Source organism: Agelaius phoeniceus, chromosome 7 (assembly GCF_051311805.1).
Source record: "Agelaius phoeniceus isolate bAgePho1 chromosome 7, bAgePho1.hap1, whole genome shotgun sequence".
Lineage (NCBI taxonomy): Eukaryota > Metazoa > Chordata > Aves > Passeriformes > Icteridae > Agelaius > Agelaius phoeniceus.
In genome coordinates, this window is record NC_135271.1 from 47,340,261 (window position 1) to 47,362,330 (window position 22,070).

Here is a 22,070-nt window from a genome sequence, read left to right on the forward strand (position 1 = left end):
TGCTGAATATGTGAATGCTAGGGATAAGACACATTCAGGGAAATTATTTCAGAGTAGGCAAAAAAAATTTTGGATAAGTATCATAAATGGAGACTACAGCAGGCTCAGGTCTCCAACCTTGGCATCTGCCATGGCTGGGTTTTCAAGACTGGAAGATTCTTTACCAGGAAAGAGGAGGCAGCTGCACCTTTAGTTCTGATCTTCCTCCATTGTTCACACAGCACATAAATGGATTTCTATCAATAACCAATTAATTATATCCAGACCAGTTCAACCAGAGATTACACTGGGCATCTTCAGCAGATACTCATTTCCAGGGAAGAGACACTCTGAGTTACAATTCTGCCTATCATAATATACCTATAACAAATCTAATTTTGAAATAATATGATACCTAAGAAACATAAGCTTTATTTTCACTGTCCATATAATAGTATAAACTAATCTCTACTTATTAGGCAGAATCCTTAAAGAGAGTTGGAAACAATTTTTTTATTAAAATATTCTGGTCCCATTTATAAGCAAAACTGTGGCACCTGATGGCCTGTGACCCCCAACTAAGAATTTTAGAAATGTAAAAAAAAAAACAGAAGAGCAGAACAAAACTGCCCAGGTGACAGAACTCAAGTAATAAATTCATAGAAAAGAACAGGTAGAAAATGAACACCTGAGCATTTTCCTACAGGAGCAATTTCTTCCCAGGACATCCACTTCTCTCCAGCTCAGCACTAGCCTTGCCAGCCTGCCCACACATGAGCTAAAATAAAGCCCAGCCAGACCTGCCTTGGCTCTGCAGAGCACCAGCTTGTGCATTTCCCCAACCGTTTCACACCTAATTTACAGAGTACATTTATCCATCCCTGTATCGTCGAGATCTAACCTGGGGAGTGACTAGAATCAGAATCACTTAATTGATTAACACTTAAGTGAGATGCAGAAAGCAAACAGAACACACTGGAAGACTTTCTGAAAATGCATTATTTTTATTCCGACTCCATTAAGCAGTCCAGCACTTTTGAAGGATTAATGAAAGAACTATCAAGAAATAACACAGAAGAGGAATGCTGAAGTCTCAGGGAATATGCCAACACATGATGAAGTGCAGACACCTCTCTGGTAGTAATGAGTCAAGCCAGGATGTTCAGAGAACTACAGGGACATGTGAACTTGCCCACTTGATCAGTCACAGTTTATTTGATTTTTATGAAACAGCATTTTGATAATTCCTCCCTGGATCACAGACTGCAGTACTCATCAATTTACAACAGTCATTTTCACAAAACCCACATTTTTTCCACACAGAAAAGTCTACTAAGCATCCAGAACTGAAAACATTCACCTTTAATATCAAAAAGCAGTCAATGAGGGTATGTATACGCTTAAGGATTATTTCCACAAACCTTGTGAAGCAGGACACAATGTTTCATTTACAGCTGCTATTTTTTAAGCAGGAACTGAAGACAAGCCCAGGAAGAACAGGAGTAAATAAGTTTCTAAACAAACAACTTCCAGAGATGCTTTTTAACAGGACCAGACAAAACATTCCCTAAAGTTGCATTTACAAGCCAAAGCTGACCTCAGGCACCACATTGAGTTTGGATGAGAACCTACATGGATACTGATCTTAATAATACTACAGGGGCAAATTTTGCATTGGGGAGACTTACTCCTGAACAAATGTTTTCCAATGTATTAGGCATAGGAAGCTTTTTTTCTGCATCAAGAACCACAAGTCACATTCCTTAATCTGTTTCTTTTCTTGACCAAATACACTGTGGACAACCTACAGAGGATGCCCCTCGGTCTTCCTCTTTGAAGTTCCCATCTGCAATTTCCACTAACAATGAAAATACATGGATTTTTCCCCTCAAAAATCACAGTCACATGCAAAAAAAAAATATATTCTAAGTTGTTAGAGACAATCAACACTAAGAAGTTCTGATAGAGTTTTTTACTGATGTTAAATCAAGTGCCACAGAGCCCACACTAATGCAAAAACAGGGAGAGCTGAAGATGACAAGCAGCAGGAATAGCTGTGCAAGATGCATGAGAATCTAGGAACAAATCTGGTGACAGGTCTAATTTAACACAAAAGGAAATAAACACTAATTCCACATTTACCAGGCCTTCCTAGATCTAGTTATCCATAAAGAATATAAAATGGAAATGAGATATATTTAACTGTGTATCCCAACATCAGTCTCAGGTGAGAAACTTCACTTGTGACCCTGAAACATCTACAGCTCCTCTCACAACAGGGACCACTTTAAGGTGATATAATTCCAGGCAGAATCACTGCCCAGCCAGGCACAGGATGATGCAGGACTGTTCACTTGTATCATACCCATCCATTTTCTCCACATACTCCTGGACCTTCTCACCCACTCAGGAGTGAACAGGCAAAGGGAAGAGAGCCAGTCTACAAAAATAATAACGGTCCACATCTCAAAACCCTAACTGTAAATCATCTCCCTGATCATAATTAAATGAACCAAAAGTCTAATAAGACTGGACACGTGTAATTCTTTGTACTCCATAGATTAAAGAACAATTAAGAGGCTGGAAGCTGAAAACTGGCTTAAGCTAAAGTTACACAATTGTGTGGACAAAATTCATTTGGCCACAGGAAAGCATTTACATATTTAATATAGGACATTTTAAATAGGTTTATATTGGCCTAAAAATAGCATCTTGAATAGATTATTATTGCAGTAAAATGCTTGCTTTACACCTGAGTAATGAGACCACCAAACATTAAAAACCCCACATGCAGAATGTGCAGGCTCTTGACCATTTGTCTCTCTGCCTCACACTCCAAGTTGCAGAGCTTTAGACCACCATATTCAATTAAATCAAATTCAGACTATAATTTTCCAATACCTTCTTTACAGTTAAATACAACACTGACCAATGTTTACCAGGTTACAATGCTAAGCAATTCAAGTGATAATCACAATGATGAATGTGTAATCTAACACCCATTTGCCTTGATTTATACAAACCATCACATATAAGCCTCATGCATCCATTGTAAGTCACTGGGAAGAATCATATTTTTCCTAATCTGAGTTAGTGTTTGGTCTGAACTTAGGCAGTTCATTTTTATTTGTTTGCATTAACCAGAATCAAGTCTTCACACATAGAGGAAGATGCCTGGGGCTGCACAGTCCTCTGCAATCTCAGCAATTGGCCCTCTCATTCCATGTGATAGTTATGCTGAAAAAATAAGATCAACCAAATTTCCAACTGCCCTAACAACTGTGGGGGAAACAGATCAGACTGTTCTTTACTTCTGAAGAAAAGGTGCCAAAAAGGTCAGCCTTTCATATGAAATACAGATCATTAACACTGGATACACAACTATGGTGATGCTCACTTTTTGTCTCTGTTACTGGGATTTGATTGTATCTATTTCAGGATGTTCTATACTTCATATACATGGCCTTTAAGGTCCCTTCCAAACCATTTTATGATTCTAAAAATGCCCCAACTCTTTCATGTACTACTCCTTGGCTACAATTAAAGCTCAAAAACATAGAGAAATTATGATTTTTATTGACAACACAATAGTTTTGTGTTGAGTAGAGAGGCTGAATGAAACACACCTGCTTTCATGCAAACTCTCACATTATGTGAGTTAGATGCAAACACAACATGTAACAGAACAACTGACTGCTCATTCCTAAAAGTGTCCAAATTCCAATTAAAATAAAATGATAGAATTCCCAAGTATCTGAAAAGGCACTGCATTAAATGATAAGAATTCCAAGGTCAAACACCCACTTAGTGAAGTGCTTTAGCCTGATTTGCACTTACCTTTTTTCAGAGACTAATTGCAGAAACAGCACCCAAACAATTATAATTTGTGACCTTTTAACATAAAGGATAATTTCTTAGGCTCATTCTTTTATATTCCATCCCATATTCCTCCAAATAAAAGCTGCCCAAAAATACTTTGCATGAAAAACTAAATGTTCCCAGTGACAACTCTGATCAAATCATTCTTTGCACATGAACACTGAAAGATGCAACAACAGCAAGAACCACTAGTTATTCTTATAACTTCAAGACTAAACCCTAAATATAGTATGTTTTCAAGTCCTCTTTCCTAAAATTCAAGTAATATGTTCATCGCTTTAACTGAAAGCTAACAAAGTACAACTTGTATTGTGCTGCAGGCCATAAAGGGAATGTTCTTTATTTGAGTCATGGTTGGATGAGGATGAAAAGTAGTTTTTGAAAATTTACAACAGTTTTGACACTAGTGTGTGTTTATCGTTACAAGTTATCCCTCTCTATTTATCAGACTGACTCTAGACCTTTCACTACCTTCAAAAAGACAATTTTTATCAATTCCTCATGTCCTTACAGCTAACCATAGGAAACTGCATAGAATACTTAGAAAATCCATAAGAAAGAATAAGGATAAGAGAAAGAATGTGGAATAAGAAAGAATATGGATAGGAGAACGACCCCAGTGTCTGCTTCACTAAGGCAAGAGAGGCTATGGTTTAAAAGGAACATTTAGTAATTAATTTGCCTTTAGCACAGCACTCAAGTGACATTTTGCTACCATTTACCTATCCTGAGTAAACATTCTGTTACATAAAAAATGTTCCCAAGGAAAAGGAAGCCCTTTCTTCTCCACCCTGAACTGACACATCACCAGCACTGCTTCCAGTACTTCACAGCAGACAGCTGTATTTTGCTGGTGAATCCCATGAAAATCTTTACTTCTCTACCCCAAACAAACCTTTATTCAAAGTAAAACTGTTCTTAATTTCTGGAGAGTATTTGGGAAGCTTGGTTTCATACAAAACAAGTGGTGCCCACCTGCCTGTGGCAGCCCTTGTTAGTTTTGTAAATCAGGACTCTGGGTCTACAGTTGGAAAAATGAACTCTCAACTATGGAGCAATTTCAATACCTAATCTTCTAAATTTGACTTTCTGAAAGATGAATTATCAGCCTTCGTGTCAGTCTTTACTGACTGCACCAAGATGCAAATACAGGTCCACAACGTGACTACATTATTTATTGCAGGGCAAACACCAGCCTGCAGGAAACATCCCTGACATCAGACACTGCAGGTGCCTCCAGGAACCACCAAGACTACCAGGAATTTTTTTAACACAACCTCAAAGGGCAAGGAGAGCCCACAACTGATTCTGGAGCTTCCCAAATGATCCCAGGATGGTAAAGCAGAGGTAGAAATGTAGACAGTCTGCCACAACATGTAACAAAGCCTTGCAGGAGCAAACAGAACCCTCATCTTTCTGCAAGGTGCTACAGTTCCAACTTACAGGTAAGGCAGCATCAGAGACAAACAACTGCTGCTGTTTTCAAAGACCTGAGACTTAAAAGCTTGGCTAGCAAAAGATTTCCCCTTTTTTTATCAGATACCATTCTCTGTGGGATAACACAAAAGCTTCCAACCTAGGTGATTCTTCAAAGGACTTCAGGGAGCACCCAGAGAGCTTGCAAGATGCTGGACAGTAACACCAGGGCATGAAACACCTACACTGCAATAAGATCACCTCAAACAGCATGTCCCAACTTGGACATACAATTAATTTTTTTGCACATGTGTACAAAGACTTCGGGAAAATTCTTTGTACAAAGCTTACATGAAAACTCAGCAAATTAAAGCTAAGATGACATGAGCTACAACACAGCATTTTTCTACCTACGAGGAAGAATCAAACCAGTGTTTCTGTAATTTCTTTTCCCACAGTTTAAAAGGGTTTCTGTACACCTTCTTTGTGAAATAGGCTGAATAATAATTACCTCATCACAACATTTAACAAACACTTGTCACTATGCGCTGCTGACAAAGAAGAATCACTAAAACTTTTCTTCTCAAAGCAAGAGGAAGAGACAGAAGCAAAGGCTTAGTCACTTCTTCACATAACAGAAGTTTGCTGAGCAGTTTACCAAAAAATCAAGACATATTATTTCTCAAAGCAAAATAACACATTGCACTTGGAAGATGTGTGCTCTCCATACTGAACAACACCTGTTACATACCTGAAGGGGTTTCTTGAGCAAGCCAAGTCTCCCCAGGTGGTAATTACACTGATCAAATCATCCCCACACATGTTGTAAAAATGGAAAGCAAGAAGTAAAGGTAGTCTTAATGGATCAACAGCTTCTTCTGATTTTATGCAGCACACAAAAAGAACAAACATGGAAAACTCTGGCGATGCATTAAGGCAATTCTTACACCCAAACAATTTGATAATGTAACTTTGCGTACCAAGCCAGTTTTTTTTCCATAAATAATGATCTAAACAGAATACTAGTCAATTCACCAAAAGATATCAAAGATATCCCTTTATTACAAATGATCCAAGAATCCCCCTTGAGGCTATGGCTATCAGAAAGCATTTAGTTGGTTCTCCAGCCAGTAATTTTCAGATCTGTTTTATTATGAAACTGTAACACATTTTCAATAACTTTTAGCTTTGCTATACAGAGCAACAAATAATTTCCCAGAACCCTTTGGAAAATCTGACACACTAAATGATTCTCTAGTCAACTTGTGTATTATTAAGCTGAAAAAAAAAAACCCATATATCGGATCATTTGATCACTGGAGAGAATGGCAAAGTACTGGGAGCTTCAGGACAGATGGACGAACTTCAGGTCATATAAAACACTACCAAGGCTGTATTTGAAGAAAAATGTGAAAGTTTGTGAAAGCGCCCCGGGTGAAAATACTTTGTGTTGCTAAGAAACATCATCCCTGATGATGGATGAATTAAATTGTCTCAGTTAGCAGCCAACTCCAGGCATCCCTCGTTTATTAGGAGAATGTTTTCTCATACTGGTAATTTATTTCAACGGCTACGTACAAATAAAAAGCCCTACCTTAAAATGAAACTGAGAATTTCAAACTTGCATAATTAATGCTACAAAACAGTACAGAGTTTGCATCTTGAACAGAATTTAATAACTAACATCTAACAATGTAAACTCTAAAAATTAATATTAATACAACCAGACTATTAAGAACTTATTTTAGGATTGTCTGCAGTGAAATATACTGTTCAACTACCAAAATTACTTTATGTACAATCCAATGAAGTACAAAACTCTTCAAATGTTTCCAAGAACATTAATCAATAATTAATCAATATTCAGGCAATCAAATTTTAAACATCACTGAGAGAAAAGCATATTCATTTGTCATGTATTGTTATGATGACAAAAACATAAAAATTATGCATGAAAGAAATCATGCAAACTACCTGCTTTGGTCATATGGATATTGTCTTAATGTTTCATCTAGTTACTTTTTTAATGACTTGCTCACTGTTTCTCCTGCAGGACAGATTGGTGAACTTAGGGCAGCGAATCTTTGCTTTTCTGAAGTGTTTGCTGTTGAACTCCCACAGATCATACCTGCTTTGCCTGCCATGCATGGCGTTCCGTGAAATCCTTTCAAAGGTACAGATGGAACAGGGGAAGGCCTCCAGCTTTTCTCTTCCCACCAGCTGCACATCAGGCCAGAGGAGCTCACCTGAAAGGAGAAAGAACAGCAAGCACATCTCACCTGGCACAGCCTTCAGAGCAGGACACAGCAACAGAGGAGAAGCACAGCAGGTGGGGAGCCCCAATATAAGAACAGTCCCAACGTCAGGAAATAGCCCCATGACTGCTGCTCAGAGATGAGGGAAAGGGCAGGGCTTCCTTCACAACCCAGAGAGGAATATGCACAATTTTATGCCACCCAGAAACCAACACAGTTGTTGCACTGAAAACAAACCAAATGCAAAGATCCATTTTCCAAGAACACAGTTGGCAAAGGGGAGAGTCATTAAAGAAAATGAATTTTCATTTGTCTGATGCCAAGGCTTTGGGGTTTTTCTTCCTAGTTACTAGATTGTGTTCTGACGGAGATTTCAAGTTAGAAATCCCAAATTTTAGGCCTACAGAGTCCAATTTAAGGAAAAAGGTGGAAAACCCTCCATAAACTGTTCTTTGGATCGCATCACAGCTTCCAAGTCAGAAATTACCACACACAGTTACATGCCAGTAATATACTCAGCTAGTCAATACACAGAGGCAGCCACAGAGGCTCTTCATCCCAAATAACCCCACCACAGAGCAGAGTTACCACTGGAGAGCCCGAGGAGAAGTATTTAACAATGATACCAATTTGGCTGCGCTAGAGGAGATGTGTTTCCTGTGGGCCTAATAAGGAAGAGCTTTACAATCTGAGCAGAAGCCTTTCAAAGCCTCAGAGGACATGTCTTATCTGCACCACTTCTGCTCCTGGAATCCCAGAAATCCTGAAGACAGAAGGCAGATCAGACTGAAGCTTTCCTAGGCACAGATGTTGCAATCACATCTGCCTTAACTCTAAGCCACAGTCCTTGTGTCTTCCCAACTCTGTCAGCATCTCTTAGTTGCTTTGGTTCTGGAAATGCCAGGGCAGAGGATAAAAAAGTGTTTCTGATCACATCAGGTGTAGTAAAATACCAACATAAAAGAAAAACATCTGCAGATTATATTCCAAGCAAGTAGCAAGGAAGAAAAGGTTTTGAAGCAGAGAGTGTTTCTTCCCTTTCTCCCTTGTCTATATATTTCACAAAATAACACTCAAATCTTGAGATCTGATTGATCAAAGTTTTTTGGGGTTTTTTTAGGTGTTCATCTAGCAGCCATGACAAATGACCATCTGTGGGTCCAACACTGAAGTATAATTAAGGATGAGTTTTACACACCACTCAGAGAAACTGAGTCACCCATGGGTGCAGATCCATGTAAGCATTCCTCAAGCTTTTTTCAACTTATTAAAAATCCCCTCTCTAAACACCTATAGCTCCAAGATGTCAGATTTGATTTGTCCCATTTCAGATTGCTCAATGAAAGACAGACACAGAAAGAACCAAGACCAGCAATGGCTCCAAAGACAACGAGGGAATCAGAGCACAACACAATCCTTCTGTGCTCCAGCTCCAAAGGCTGTGTCTGCAACAAAGTACAGATTGCAGGACTCTGAATATAATAAGCTTCCTCTTGGCATTTTATAAATAATCCTGCATTTCAGTGGAGGATTATTTAATGTTTTCATTTATTACTTGATGGACAATGTAGTTGCAAAATTTGGTAGTTACCTGAGAAATGCTACAAGCATTCTGGGAAACAGAGCTAGAATTGAGAAAAGTGGGACTAAAGGATTACCAGCAAAACTGAAACTGGGGTTTTAATACTGAACACCAAAATTGAAAAATAATTCCAGTTTATAATAATGAGAGGAGCATCATATGAAAAAGATAGTAAGATTTATTCTGTTCATCACAGATCCTAAGGTTGTACATTACACTCAGGTTTCAATACAGATGTATGAAACAAGCTCAAAAGAAAACCTAAACAATCTGGGAGAGTTAAACAGTGAGTACAAAAAAAAGGTAAAGAAAAAGATGAGACAAGCTTTAAAATACGTTAACAGCAGCCACAAGAATCATGCCCTATTGCACTACTGCAATATCCACTGCAGATAAAAAGAAAAAAAAAGCTTAACAGGTGCAGAAAAGAATAGAATAGTATCAGAGGAAATACGCTACCTCTAGGGATAGTTAAACAAGGGATCAGGTTATGGAGGGGTTACGCAAATCTCCAGATTGTTTTTAAGACCTGGTAAGAAGAACGTGTCAAGAATGGCCCATACATCTCCCTCTGGCTTGACACTGAACTACACACTCACACATCCAGCACAGGGCCTCAGCACAGAGTGATGACCTCCCAAGATCCCCGTTTTCTTTACTAAACTTAAAGGCTGCACAAGTTTAGGCTCCTGCCAGGCAACTCAGCAGGTGACCTGACTGCTCCTTAGAGCTCCAAGCAGGCTTGTGATATCTCTCTTTTCTAAATAGCCCAGGCAGGCTGTGATTGACAATTTTCTCTCACATGAAGCATGCTACCTTAAATGTGGAGTACTTGGAATGATCCGCCAGGGAAATAAAGTCAAAGTACAGAGAAGGCAACGGCAAATGATCCCAGGAATCCAGTCCTGGGAAGGAAATCACAAAACTGCCAAGCTGGGCAAGGATGCACAACTCATTAGTACCTAAAAATACAGACAGTTATATTTTCTTTTCTAGCACCTCCAATAAATAAGTCTTAATAAAAAGAAGTATTTAACAAAGTACTTAGAGAAATAAAGAGGGAAGGTTTGACGCTCCTAAGCTTATTTTCACAGCGGTATGAAAGGAAATGAGGTAGAGTCAGAGCTAATTCTCTTTATATAATTTCACATGGAATGATTAGTTCTGCCCCAACAGTAACAGCTTTCCAGAGGGTCCTACTTGTCGCCAAGATTGCATACAGATGCTCTAAGTGTAGCTTCCTTATTCTCCACTGACAACCAACTTAAAAGGCCAATATAATATTCATTTTACTATAGAATGAAATTCACAGCGTGAATAGTAAAATAATGTCACAACTACCATGAAACTGCAGTGGCGTGTTGGAAGCTGTGACTTTTCAAAGTTTAATCACAAAATGCATTCATGGAGAGGAGCAGAGCAGCTTTGTGCTTCAGCCACATCCCCTTTCCACTAAGGATGTGCAAGAGCTGTGGCTGGACAAGGAGAGGGCAAAGGCACAGAGCAGCATTCGTGTCACATGCCCTGCTGAATATTTTCCTTTAGAAGGCAGGTTTCAATCATTCCTGGGCTAATGCCCCCCTCTCTTAAGCCTGATTAGGACAGACATTCCACATGCTGAAGGTGCTAGAATTCCTAAGTCACCTGGGTCGCTTCTGGGTGAAATACCAATTACTGGGAATTCATCTCAACAAGGCCCACAAAAAGAAAGCCCTGAAAGACACCCCTCAGCCCAATGGTGAACATATCACAAGGATAATCCTAAAACTCCTTGCAAAAAAACAACTTGTAATAGGTATTAGTACTCTTAGAAAGCACTGCAGTGCTTTGTGTTTAATCCTTGAATAGACACTAGCAGAAAAGCCATACTCAATTCCAAAATTTCTACTGCAAATTCCAGCTCAGCTGCTATTATTCCTGGCTTTTAAGGGATATATATATTTCAAATATACATAATAGTAAATTTAACTATCAATGAAAAATTTAAGTCACATGCCAAAACAGTATGCAAAATAATAGCATACAAACTTTAAATGTGTGTATTTTGCAGTTTTTAGCACAATCATTTGTTTTACAAAAGACCTACAGATTAAATACAAAATACACTATTAGTTTTAGGCACAAGAACAACCAATTTTTTATGCCTTGCCCGAAATAATGACTAATTAGGCCAGCACCACCCTGCAGTCATTTCCATAAATCTTGCCTTTACATTTAAATCACAACAAGAAGAAAACTGACTTAACAACAACAAGAGCATATTTCTCATTAAAGTTTTCTTAAAGCAAGCTCAGGACAAGAAATTATTCTGTAAAGTCAACAAGCTGATGTTATTGTTTATTTGGAGAACTTTAACTCAGACCAAACAAAAAGCTGCACTCAGAAATTTGCTGTATTAAAACTGCAATCAGCCAGGGAAAACTTTCAACTGGGAAATCATAAAACACAGAATTTCACAGGATCTTGATGGATTTCTTATATAGCAAAGTCATCTCATAGCATATTCCTTGTGTAAACCTTGAAAAGAACCAGAATATAAAAGATGCAATATGTTAAACTACTTGTTGAATTTTTGGTTTTGGGCATATTTGTATGTAAAGTAAATATTAAAACAGAAAGATACATAGGAAATACAATTCAGATGAAACAAGGAGCTGTACTTCAATTAAGATTTTTGTTTTAAAATGATGGGAATTACAGTGCTTCTGAGAAATCACTTGCTTAATTATATACACTAGGCAAGACACTTATAAAAACACTTTATTTTCATAATGCAACAGAGACTTTATTTCTATTTTATTTACAAAGGTGTCACCTGGTAAATAAACACCAATAAAACAGAATCAAGATTTATATAGTCACATATTCCACAATAAGGTTATTAACAGACAACCCTGAGGGGTAAGCTTTCTTTTCTTACCTGAAAACTGATGGAAAGAACAGAAAAGAGTGGGATATTTCTCTAAGAGGTGGTCTAGAAATAGAGCTAAGCCACACCACCACTGCTCTGGCTAATCATCCATTCCGAGTTTCAAGCATTCCCAACCATTTCCTTTTTGCATGTACACACAAAGGTTTGTGATACTCCGCAAGTTCTTCCATACAATGGCTTTACAACAGGTCTGTTTCTAATATGTGTATTTTATTAAGCTTTAGGAGGATTAACCAAGATTCTCAGTTCTTGAGGAAAATAGGGCATGGCAACAGCAAGGTCTCCAGCCTTCATTCCAACACACTTGACTGCTGAATCCTGCCAGGGTGAGTCATGCCCAACATGGGACATGGATCCCATCCCAAGAAGGAATAAAACACTGCATCAGATTAAATCTGCATCCAATTACTTAGGTGTGAACTCAAAGGGTGCGTTTTTATCTCAATGACAGCTTCTAAAAATGACTGTGAAAGAAATCTTGCACTCTGGATGGTGTTTTATCCATCAAGACCATGACCACTACACATTTTCAGTTGCCAGAGGCATGGCCAAAGTGACCTTCTTAAGAACCACTGCTGCACCTCAAAGGAAAAAAAACATTCCCATGGTATTTAGGGCAGTTCTATACTTGTATCACTGAGCATTAGTAACACAGACAACCTGCTGCACAAACAGGCAATGACTGCCCAAAAATAATCTTGGAAAACAGCATGTGAAGCCACACTGGTACACTGCTGTAGAGCCACAATACATACAGATGTTTTCAGGTGCAAAACTAAATTCCCCTTTTTTGGGTCACCCTAACATTTTTTCACAACAACTCAGCAAATTACATATGTAATACATTTTGAACATTTGATTATATGCAAACTTATACACACAAATATTCAAATCCAAGTTGCTTATCCAAGATCTACTTACTTTGGGATTTATGTATCACAACTGTTTGTGTTCTTTGCTTTGACCCTAAAAAAATAATTAATCAGGGGAAAAAATACAAACCACTCTTAGTGCCTGGCCTTGCCTGTTTTCCTCCAACTTCTGCATTTCATCATTAGTGTTACATACTTCACTGTTAATTTTAGACATTCCTCCAGTTCTCATTTGGACATCAAAGAGCTACTCATACCCAAAATACCAGCAATCTGAAATACTGGCTTCCCTACTTATTGTCATTTATAACTTGAAAAGATCTTTGATTTCTTGCCTACAGGAAATACTGCCGATCAAAAATAAAACATATATATGCTCCCATGAATTCCTATAGATGGGGTCCAGGATTTAGGATAAGGGAATGGAGTCATGGTTTTCAGATTTACATTTCCTACTCTGCCTGGCACTTCACACGTTTATTTTTACTTTCACATCTGACATGCAGCAATATGGCCAGCTAAGGTGCACATTTAAGACATCCATTGATATAAATCCATGGAGAAGTGAAATTCACACCGGGTTCTGTGTCCTTGCAGCACTCAGGCCTCGCTTCCCCACCGATAACTGCTCCGCTTACCGATGGCTGGGGGCAGCCCAAGGCTGGCTCTCCACAGCCCCTTGTTAGCAATTCTGCCACCAAAGATTAAAGTGATTTTCCTGCTTTACAAACTTGGTAGAGAACATTTCGCACATACAAATGGGGGAAAAAGAAAAATGGTAGCCAGCTTTTTTTTATTTTCTGAAATGCCTGCTGCATGAGTTCCTAATAGCCTTGAGTTTATATTTAGAGTTTACTCTTCACTTCTGCAATTTTTTTTTAAATTAAAAATAATACTACATTACACAACTAATTCCAAACAATGAGAGACTCACTGTGCTCAAGTCAGCAAGCCATTTGCTTTGGTTTTGTTAGTACTCCCACTGCACAACAGCTCATGTCTCAAGCAGTGGAACAATCAACATTAAGATGCTGTTCTTTATACCAGCATCATAAAATAGAATCATTAAACAGTTCAGGTTGGAAGGAAACTTAAAGATCATTTTATTCCAACTCCCTGCCATGGGCAGGGACATCATCTACTAGACCAGGTCGCTCCAAGCCCTATCCAGCCTAGCCTTGAACACTTACCACTACTATAACCAAGAATAACTCTCATACCACCAGAAATTTTCAGTTTATTTCCCTACAACAGAACACAATTCTCTCCATACAGGACTGTATATGTTACATTTGTGAATTCAACTTTTACAGAAACAGCAGGTACCACTTTTATTTAACCAGGTAACATCTCAAGTCTATGCACAAGACAATTGGAACAGCTAATGCAAGACAGTATTCCACATTAAGTATTTGCTCAACAGTTGCAGGAGAAACGCCTTACCCCCATGGCTCTCCCAAGCTGGACTATACGGGATTGTTTTGCATAAACATATTCTGATCTTGTGAAGACAAACAATGAGGATGCATAGGTATTTCAGTTCTTTTCTGTAGTTATATTCCAGCTTACAGACAGTAAGAATTGAAATACAGCACATGGTGCCAGAACTACTTGCCCTCTCTATGTCAGGAAGTGCTTGGTGTTATCACAGCTTCCAACAACCATTCAGGTTTTGCACAAGGAGACAATTCCAGGAGCCCTGAGTGAAGGAAAGTACACTAAACATGTGCTGTTCTGATGATAAAATCATCTGCTTAGACACTTCCACCAGGGCAGGACATTGGTCAGAGACCACAAAACTTCGCTGCTTTGATCAAAACAGAAAGCAACAAACTCAGTGCTGTAAATTGGGACAGAGGCCTAAAATGCTCAAGGCATGTAGCTCTGAGCTATGGGCTCAAAGCACTCCACAGTCACAGACTGCAGAAAACATGTATAAAAAGCTAAACCAGGAACTTTTTGTTTTCATATTCTCAAATTTTATTGAGCAGAAATGTTTGAGGACAGTTTATTGCTTTTACCGGCCACTCTAAAATGGGCCTCCAGCCAGCCAGGTCTTTAAAATATGTCTATATCTCTGGTTTTAAAACAAAATTAAGGAAGTTGTATAATTTTTACACTGGAGCCTGAGTGACTTAGCAGCAAAAGCGACAGGTTTCAGCTGTAACACAGGCACTTGGAAAGCTACGGGCACCACTTTTGCAACAGCACCTGTTGCAGTTGGTATTGATCCTAATGTGAGGGGTCTACAAGGGTTAATTCACAAGTGTTTAACTCATGGCACATCCCAGGAGACTCAAATTCAGATGTACCAGAAATCAAACTGCATTTCATCAGTTCAGGGAGGAATTTGGTGCTCTGTTTGTAAAATACCAACACCCTGAGCTGAGCAGAGTTTTCGTGCTGGGTTGTCTCTATCATTCATTAAAGGGGGAAATTAAACAGAAAGTTTGTGAACAAGTCAATTACAAAACATACTCGTGTATTGCTACAGTCATAAACACCAAGGTGTTTACACTATATTGAGAATAACTTTCACTTTCTTATATATACACAAACTCAAAAAAACCAGGACTGATTTTAAATCCTATCTCCCCTTTATGCAACCTGGACTCACAGTATTTAAACTGACTTTAGTACACCTGGACTTTCAAGAAAGGGAAAAAAAGACGAGGCAAGAATAGACTCGATATGAGGCCTTAAAAGCCTCAATTAAAATTCAATATTGTACTTCGTATAGAGGCTCTTTACATAAAAACCCTGTCATGGTTTGGATTTAAGGTTAACCAGGTTAATAGAATCCAATAAAATAGTTCTATTGAATTATGCCAAGCCATTGTTATAACCCACACTGAAATCTGCTATTTGACTTTACCTGACTATTAGGCTCAACTCCGAACAATAAATTAAGCCTCAAACTATTTCCCATATTCCTTAAAAAAACACAGTACATCCTTTTGCACCTTTAAAGGTTTCTCTCCTCCAGTCTGCTACTCCAGTCATGTGTTAAAAGATTTGTGCAGCCCTGCCAAGTCCCATTCATCCCAGACACACTTTCCTAAAGTTGGGATGTGTTTACAAAGTATATTTAAGCAGCTCCTCTGCTGCAAAGTGTTCTGTTCCAGGCCATACTTAGCTTATAATAATAAAGCCGATTTCCTAAAGTCCACACGTTTCGTACAAGTAAGTGTTTTTAATGTCTCTGTTTTCCTCCTTCTAAAAAGCTTGATGGAATGCCAAAGCTAAGGGTGCAATTTCCCCGGATAGCTTCACCAGCAGAACTGCTCATACGTATAAATATTTTAATTTTGCTACTTGAAACCAAACCGGGTTCAGATTCTGCCGCTCCCTTTATCTGCTCACAAAAAGCAGCCCCTGCCCTGCACACCTTGCGTACCAAAACAAAAGGGCAAAAGGAGAAGAGTGTCTGTACAGAGCAGCCTCCTCACGGGCACTGCGACCGCCCGGGCCCGGCTGCAGCGCGGGGCCCCCGCGGGCCCAGGCCGGGCCAGGCCGCGCTGCCCGCCCGCCGAGGGCCCGCCCGCCCCGGGAAGGGGCCGGGGCAGCCGCGGCCGCTGCCCGCGCTCCCGGTCCCGCCGGCAGCCATGTTAGAGCGGCGGGAGGCGGCCCCGCGGCTCCGGGGAGCAGCCCCTGCCCGCCCGCGGCGCTCAGGGCACGGCGGGGCCGGGCTCTCCGCCCAGCCGCGGGCCGCAGGTGCCGGGAGCCGCGGCGGGCGGAGCCGGCTGCTCTGCTCCCCTCGGTTCCTCTCGGCTCCCCCCGCCCAGCGCGGCGGGGCTCGCCCGGAGTCCTCTCTCCGCCGCCGGTCCTGCAGCCGAGCGCCCGCCCCGCTGACCCCTTCCCTCCCTCCCGGCTGGCGCGGGCGGCCCCGCTCTCACCCCACCCCGAGGGCGCTCACCTCCTCCTCCTCCTCTTCACTCCCTCCTGGAGACCGTCGGCACCGACGCGCCGGCGTCCCGGCCCCTCCCTCAGCTCAGCGCCGGCCCCCCCTTCCGCCCCGCCGCCCGGGGACCCTCCCTGCCCGCGGGGACAGCGGGACGGGCTCCGCCGGGGAGAGCCCGGCTGCCGGAGCGGGGCACGGGCAGCAGGAGCACAGGGAGAAGCGATGGAACGGGAAACGAACCGCGCGAGGAAAGCGACGAGTCCCTTAGCAAGAGTTTTGGGAGTGGGGAGGGGTGGGAGGAATAAATAACAAGGAGTTATGCACCAGGTGGGCTAAATAGAAACAATTAGAAAGAAGATGGTTTTCTGGGAGAAGCAGCTGAAAAGAGTGACAATCAGGGCTGTTGCCAGTTAGATGTGAGTAGGAGGTGTGTGTGCTTTCAGTAAGTCGAGCCTTCTCAGGTGTTGCAGCTCCTGGGAGAGGCTGAGCAGGTGTTATCTTAGAATCATCATAGATTCCTAAAATGGTTTGGGTTGGAAGGGACCTTAAAGACTTCCTCGTTCCAACCTGCTGCTGTGGCCAGGAACCCCTTCTACTAGAGAGGTTGCTCCAAGCACCATCCAGCCTGGCCTTGAACACTTCTAGAGATGGGGCAGACACAACTTCCCTGGGCAACTTGTTCCAGTGCCTCACCACCTTCCCAGTAAATAATTTTTTTCCTGATATCTAATATAAACCTGTCTGAGTTTGAACCTGTTCTCCCTTATCCTGTCACAGCATGGTCTTGTAAGTTGTCCTGTCCCATTTTTCCTGTAAGTTCCCTTCAGACACTGGAAGGTCACAATGAAACCACCCCAAAGCCTTCTCTTTTCCAGGCTGGACAATCCCAATTCTCTCAGCCCTGTGTCACTGGAGAGGTGCTCCATCTCTCTGATCAACCTGGTTGCCTCCTTTGTAGGTGTAATTGTTACAGGCGAGTGTATCAACCCTCTTTTTGCCCACACTGAGTAACAAACCTTCCCAGCAAAACTATTTCAGAGGAGAAATGTTTTGTCACACTGGCTCAGTTTAGCATGGTGTTATCTCTGGTATGTAGACAGGAACTTTTTTTTTCTTTTTTTAATAGAAAGTCAAAATGAGTAACACCTAATGGAGTGACAAAGCAGAATTTCCAAAGAGTACAGCTGTGAGAAGCACCAACACCAGTAACTTGAGGAATTATGTATTTTTTTTTCCCTTCTCTGGTTAGTCAGTGATTATGAAAGGGTGACGAGAAGGCTGATTTGCATGAGAAATACCCTTAGGATAATGCAGTGTTTAGTTTCACAAGTTCTTAGGTTCAAAAATCCTGGTAAAGTTGTTTTCCAATAGCTTTCCACTGTCCTGCACCTCTGAATTCCTGACACTGCAAAGCTGTGGAAATGTGAAAACATCACAAAGGATGTTCTTCATAGGTTTTACCTAGGCAGAAGTGGTAAGACTTGAAAATACTTTAATATTTATCATGCCCATTATAAATAATTTTATAAGGTTGTGTCTTTCAGAGAGGGTGACAGATGAGGAGGCCTCCAGTCCAGCTGAATAACTTGCCCCTGGCATGTGCTGGAATGCAGACAAACAGGATGTTTTATCCCCAATTTATGGATAGAAAAATTGAGGCAAGGAAGTGAAGGCATTTATTTTCCAAGTGTAGAAGTGCTCATTTGTAAGCAGGCAATTTAGGCCTGAACTTTTTTTTTTCCCCTTTTTTTTGAGGAAAAGGACCATGTATATACAGTTCCCATTGAAACTACACTTGAGGCACCCAAGCAGAAAGTCTTTGGCCATACTCTTTTGGGGTCCTGCAGCCCTAATCCTATGTTCTAATTGGCCAGTAATCTGTGGACAGATATTGTAACAGTTCCTTTAGAATATTTTTCTACTTCTCACTCATTTGCATACTAATGGCATAAAAATAGGCACTTCCTGCCAGTAATTAGTTGGAGCCCAGAATTTAAAGAAAGAAAAACACCACAGCATTATGGTAGATGGATGGTACTGAGGAAGCTGCAAAAAAGAGTCACTTCTCTGGTGCTCAGAAAGTGCCTTTAATTTAGAGTTCAAGGCTGGCAACTCTGTTACCTCTGTGTGACAGGGATTAACTGTTTGCTTGGCCTAATAACTTTGCCTCTAATGAGCCCCTCTAACTTTTTTCGTGGCAAATCACTCGATCTGTCCTGCACCCAGGCTCTCTGCTGTAAAATGTTTTTCTTTTTTTGCCTTTTTCCCAGAAGGAATAATGCTGGCAGTGAAGTCTGTGAGCCAAGTTCCTTGTGGATCACTGCGACTCAGACCAGCACGGAGGCTGCTCAAGTGTTTCTCACCTAATGAGGCACTGTGGAACCCATGCCACATCAAGTCACGTGGAGTTCTAGGTTACAAGAGCCCTTTAGGAGCTGCATGTAAGTATGGGGTTATTTGACTTCTCACATGTAGGCCGTAGACTTGACTGCAAACCAAGGTAATGATAGCTGGAAATTTTCCTCTTCTGATGTAGCAACATATTGCCTTTACATATCATAGAATCATGGAACAGTTTGGGTCAGAAAGGACTTTAAAGATCATCCAGTTCCAAGCAACTTCAGTGAGACAATGAAAGTTTATTTTGCTGCTTTTGTTTCCCTAAATTCTGGAGATCCTCAGTACATGGTGCTGCTGGAGTGAGTCCAGCAGAAGATACAAACATGATTGAGGTGCTGGAGTATCTTTGTTCTCAAAGAACCAGGGGATGGATCCAATAAAGGGTGTTTATGCTGCTTAAGACTGAAAGCTGCAATGCAGAGTAAGTGTTTGGTTCCCTTAAAAAGATCCAGAATCATAGAACAGCTTGGGTTGGAAACATCCAGTGCCAACCCCTCCTGTAATGGCCAGGAACATTCCACTATCCCAGGTTGCTCCAAGCCCCATCCGGGCATAGTCTTAAACACTTTTAGGGATGGGGCAGCCAAAGCTTCTCTGACCAGCCTGTGCTAGGGCCTCTCCACCCTCACAGGCAATAATTTCTTCCTAATAATATCCAATCTAAACATACCCTCTTTCAGTTTAGAACTCTTCCCCCTTGTTCTGTCATTCCAGGCCCTTGTCCCCACTCCCTCTCCAGCTCTCCTGGAGCTCCTTTAGGCACTGGATGGGGCTGTAAGGTTTCCTTGGAGCCTTCTCTTCTCCAGGCTGAACAAATCAGCTCTCTCCATTCCAGGAGATGCTCCACCTTCCTTACACCTTTTATTTTGTCTTCCCTCCATCCTGCCCACTTTGTTGCTAATCTTAATGTCAACCATGTGCCAAACTCTCTATTACATTGTGCTGAACTTAGAAGTGAAATTGTGTCACTTTTTTTTTTTAAATCTTGAAAAGCAAACCTTGTGAAGCTTGTATCCAGCAGAACTATTGTGCCAGAAAGTATTTGCCTGAAAACTTTGAGACTGTAGCTTATTAAAGCACAGATCCTTAAGATGATTGGGTCTATTCCATTAGTAGATTTATAAAGTGTGCAGACTGGATAAACAACAGTGACAGCTTGGGGAAGTGTATGCACCTGTTTATTAAAAAGACGTTAACAAGGGCAAATCTAAAATAAGAACATGTACCACAACCCAATTTTCAGCAAATTTTTATGCATGCCTACACTTAAGGTTACCAATGTTATTGGCAATTTCTCTCTCTCTTTTCTCTCTCAGAAGTACACGGCAACTGATGAGCACGGAGCATCTGTGGCAAAGGAAAAAAACACCGTCTTCAAATTTTGAGGAGCAAACATGACCCTTTCTTTTTCTACTGTTTTCCACCCACATTCAGTTAGTGTGAGAGAAGAAAGAAAATTTAAAAAAAAAAAGAAAGCAGAAATATTTTCTTCGCAGGGAATGTATTGTTCTCTAATTCACAAGCAAGCACTTTCATCACCTCTGCTTCCATTTTGCTCTACATCATAAGTGACAGCGAGCTTTCTGTATTTTGCTGGTATAACTTAGAAGGGGTCATGATTCTAAAAGTTCTCCTGCAGAACTGAGTCTTCTGTTTGGATGTATGCAAATTCTACAGCGCTTATGCCACTTGTACTTTGCAGATAGGTATAAGCGTATGCAAAAATGGAGATTATATGTGTACATGCAAGTTTTCAGAATTAATCAGCCAAGAATGTACAAAAACTACAAATGCTTTGCTGAAATTTGGCTCAAAATAGATTTATGAATTAGCCTGCTATAGCAGCTTTCACTCAAGCTTGCTAAATACACTCAATTTTTATAAATAATTAATAACTTATAAGATTTGCATGATGATGGGGCTTGGAGCAACCTGGTCTAGTGGAAGGTGTCCCTGGCCATGGCAGGAACATTGGAAGAAGATGGTCTTTAAGGTCCCTTTCAACTGAAACCATTCTATGATTCTATGATAACACTATTGCCCCAGAAAAGCATTTTAACAATATATCCCAATCTTGGGAGGACCTGATGGTACTTTTATCTATTCAAAATTGCTGTAGTAGTGTTTTTATTATAAAATATAGTATAAATTGCTGTTGGCCTGGAACCCCTTCAAGATTAGCTCTTAATCCTCAAAGATATGTAAGTGCTACCTCCTCCTTTTTAGAGATTGAAAACAGGAAACTGCATGGGTTAATAACCAAGTAAATAATTAAAATTTAGACTCCGAACTTGTCAAGTGTATTGCAAGCACAGTCACAAACCTTCATGTCAGTAGTTGATGTGAATATTTTTGAAGACAAATCAAAGCCCTGAACTTGCCTGAGTCCTGTGTTTCAGAGTATGGCCAGGACACAGGATAGGTCCCTCAAACACATCTGATTATTTCTGTTATTATGAACTGAAGCAAAGGGTCCTGGAACATTTCTCACAATTCAGCAGGCAAAAAAAAATGCAATGTTTTACTTCAGTCTACCTTTTACTAGAGCTGGGTACAATAGGATGTGATTATTTTAGGAACATTAAAAATATCTACTATCTTCCTCCCATGCTAGGTAGAATAGTAGTCTGAAGTAGTTTTGCTTTGTAATTTTCTGAAACGAAGAATTCTGACTTAACCAAACCTCTTCAGAAGGAAGCTGGCTGATATTATCTTACTTCCCTCTTTTCTTATTGTGGAATTGTTGAGAGAGTGCCAGTTGTTGCTACTTGTCATCACAACTTTCTAGTCCATATTATTGCTCGTTAGAGGCAATAAATGTTAACCAGCAGACTACTTAAAACTGACCAGTGGG

General features: G+C 40.5%; 1 protein-coding gene and 1 long non-coding RNA gene across 20 annotated transcripts in view; one reads left to right on the plus strand and one right to left on the minus strand.

Annotated features, from left to right (window-relative positions):
- Window positions 1-17,104, minus strand: part of QTMAN (queuosine-tRNA mannosyltransferase) — a 318,519-nt gene extending 301,415 nt beyond the window's left edge. For 7 of the 18 annotated variants that reach the window (XR_013183108.1, XR_013183107.1, XM_077181754.1 and 4 more), the window contains exons 1-2: window positions 16,832-17,095; window positions 7,403-7,520 (exon numbers count right to left, since the gene is read on the minus strand). The gene's annotated coding sequence lies outside the window, so the exon portion shown is untranslated. Of the gene's footprint in view, window positions 1-7,402; window positions 7,521-16,831 lie in introns of all 18 variants that reach the window. The other 11 variants (XM_077181750.1, XM_077181749.1, XM_077181748.1 and 8 more) reach the window with 6 other exon arrangements.
- On the plus strand, window positions 15,966-21,757 carry LOC143694538 (uncharacterized). 2 transcript variants are annotated; one of them, XR_013183109.1, is made up of 3 exons: window positions 15,966-16,098; window positions 19,087-19,257; window positions 20,533-21,757. It is a non-coding gene; the product is annotated as an uncharacterized LOC143694538 (long non-coding RNA). The 2 variants fall into 2 exon arrangements; XR_013183110.1 differs by lacking the exon at window positions 15,966-16,098 and adding an exon at window positions 18,094-18,290.
- Window positions 21,758-22,070: the final 313 nt, after the last annotated feature.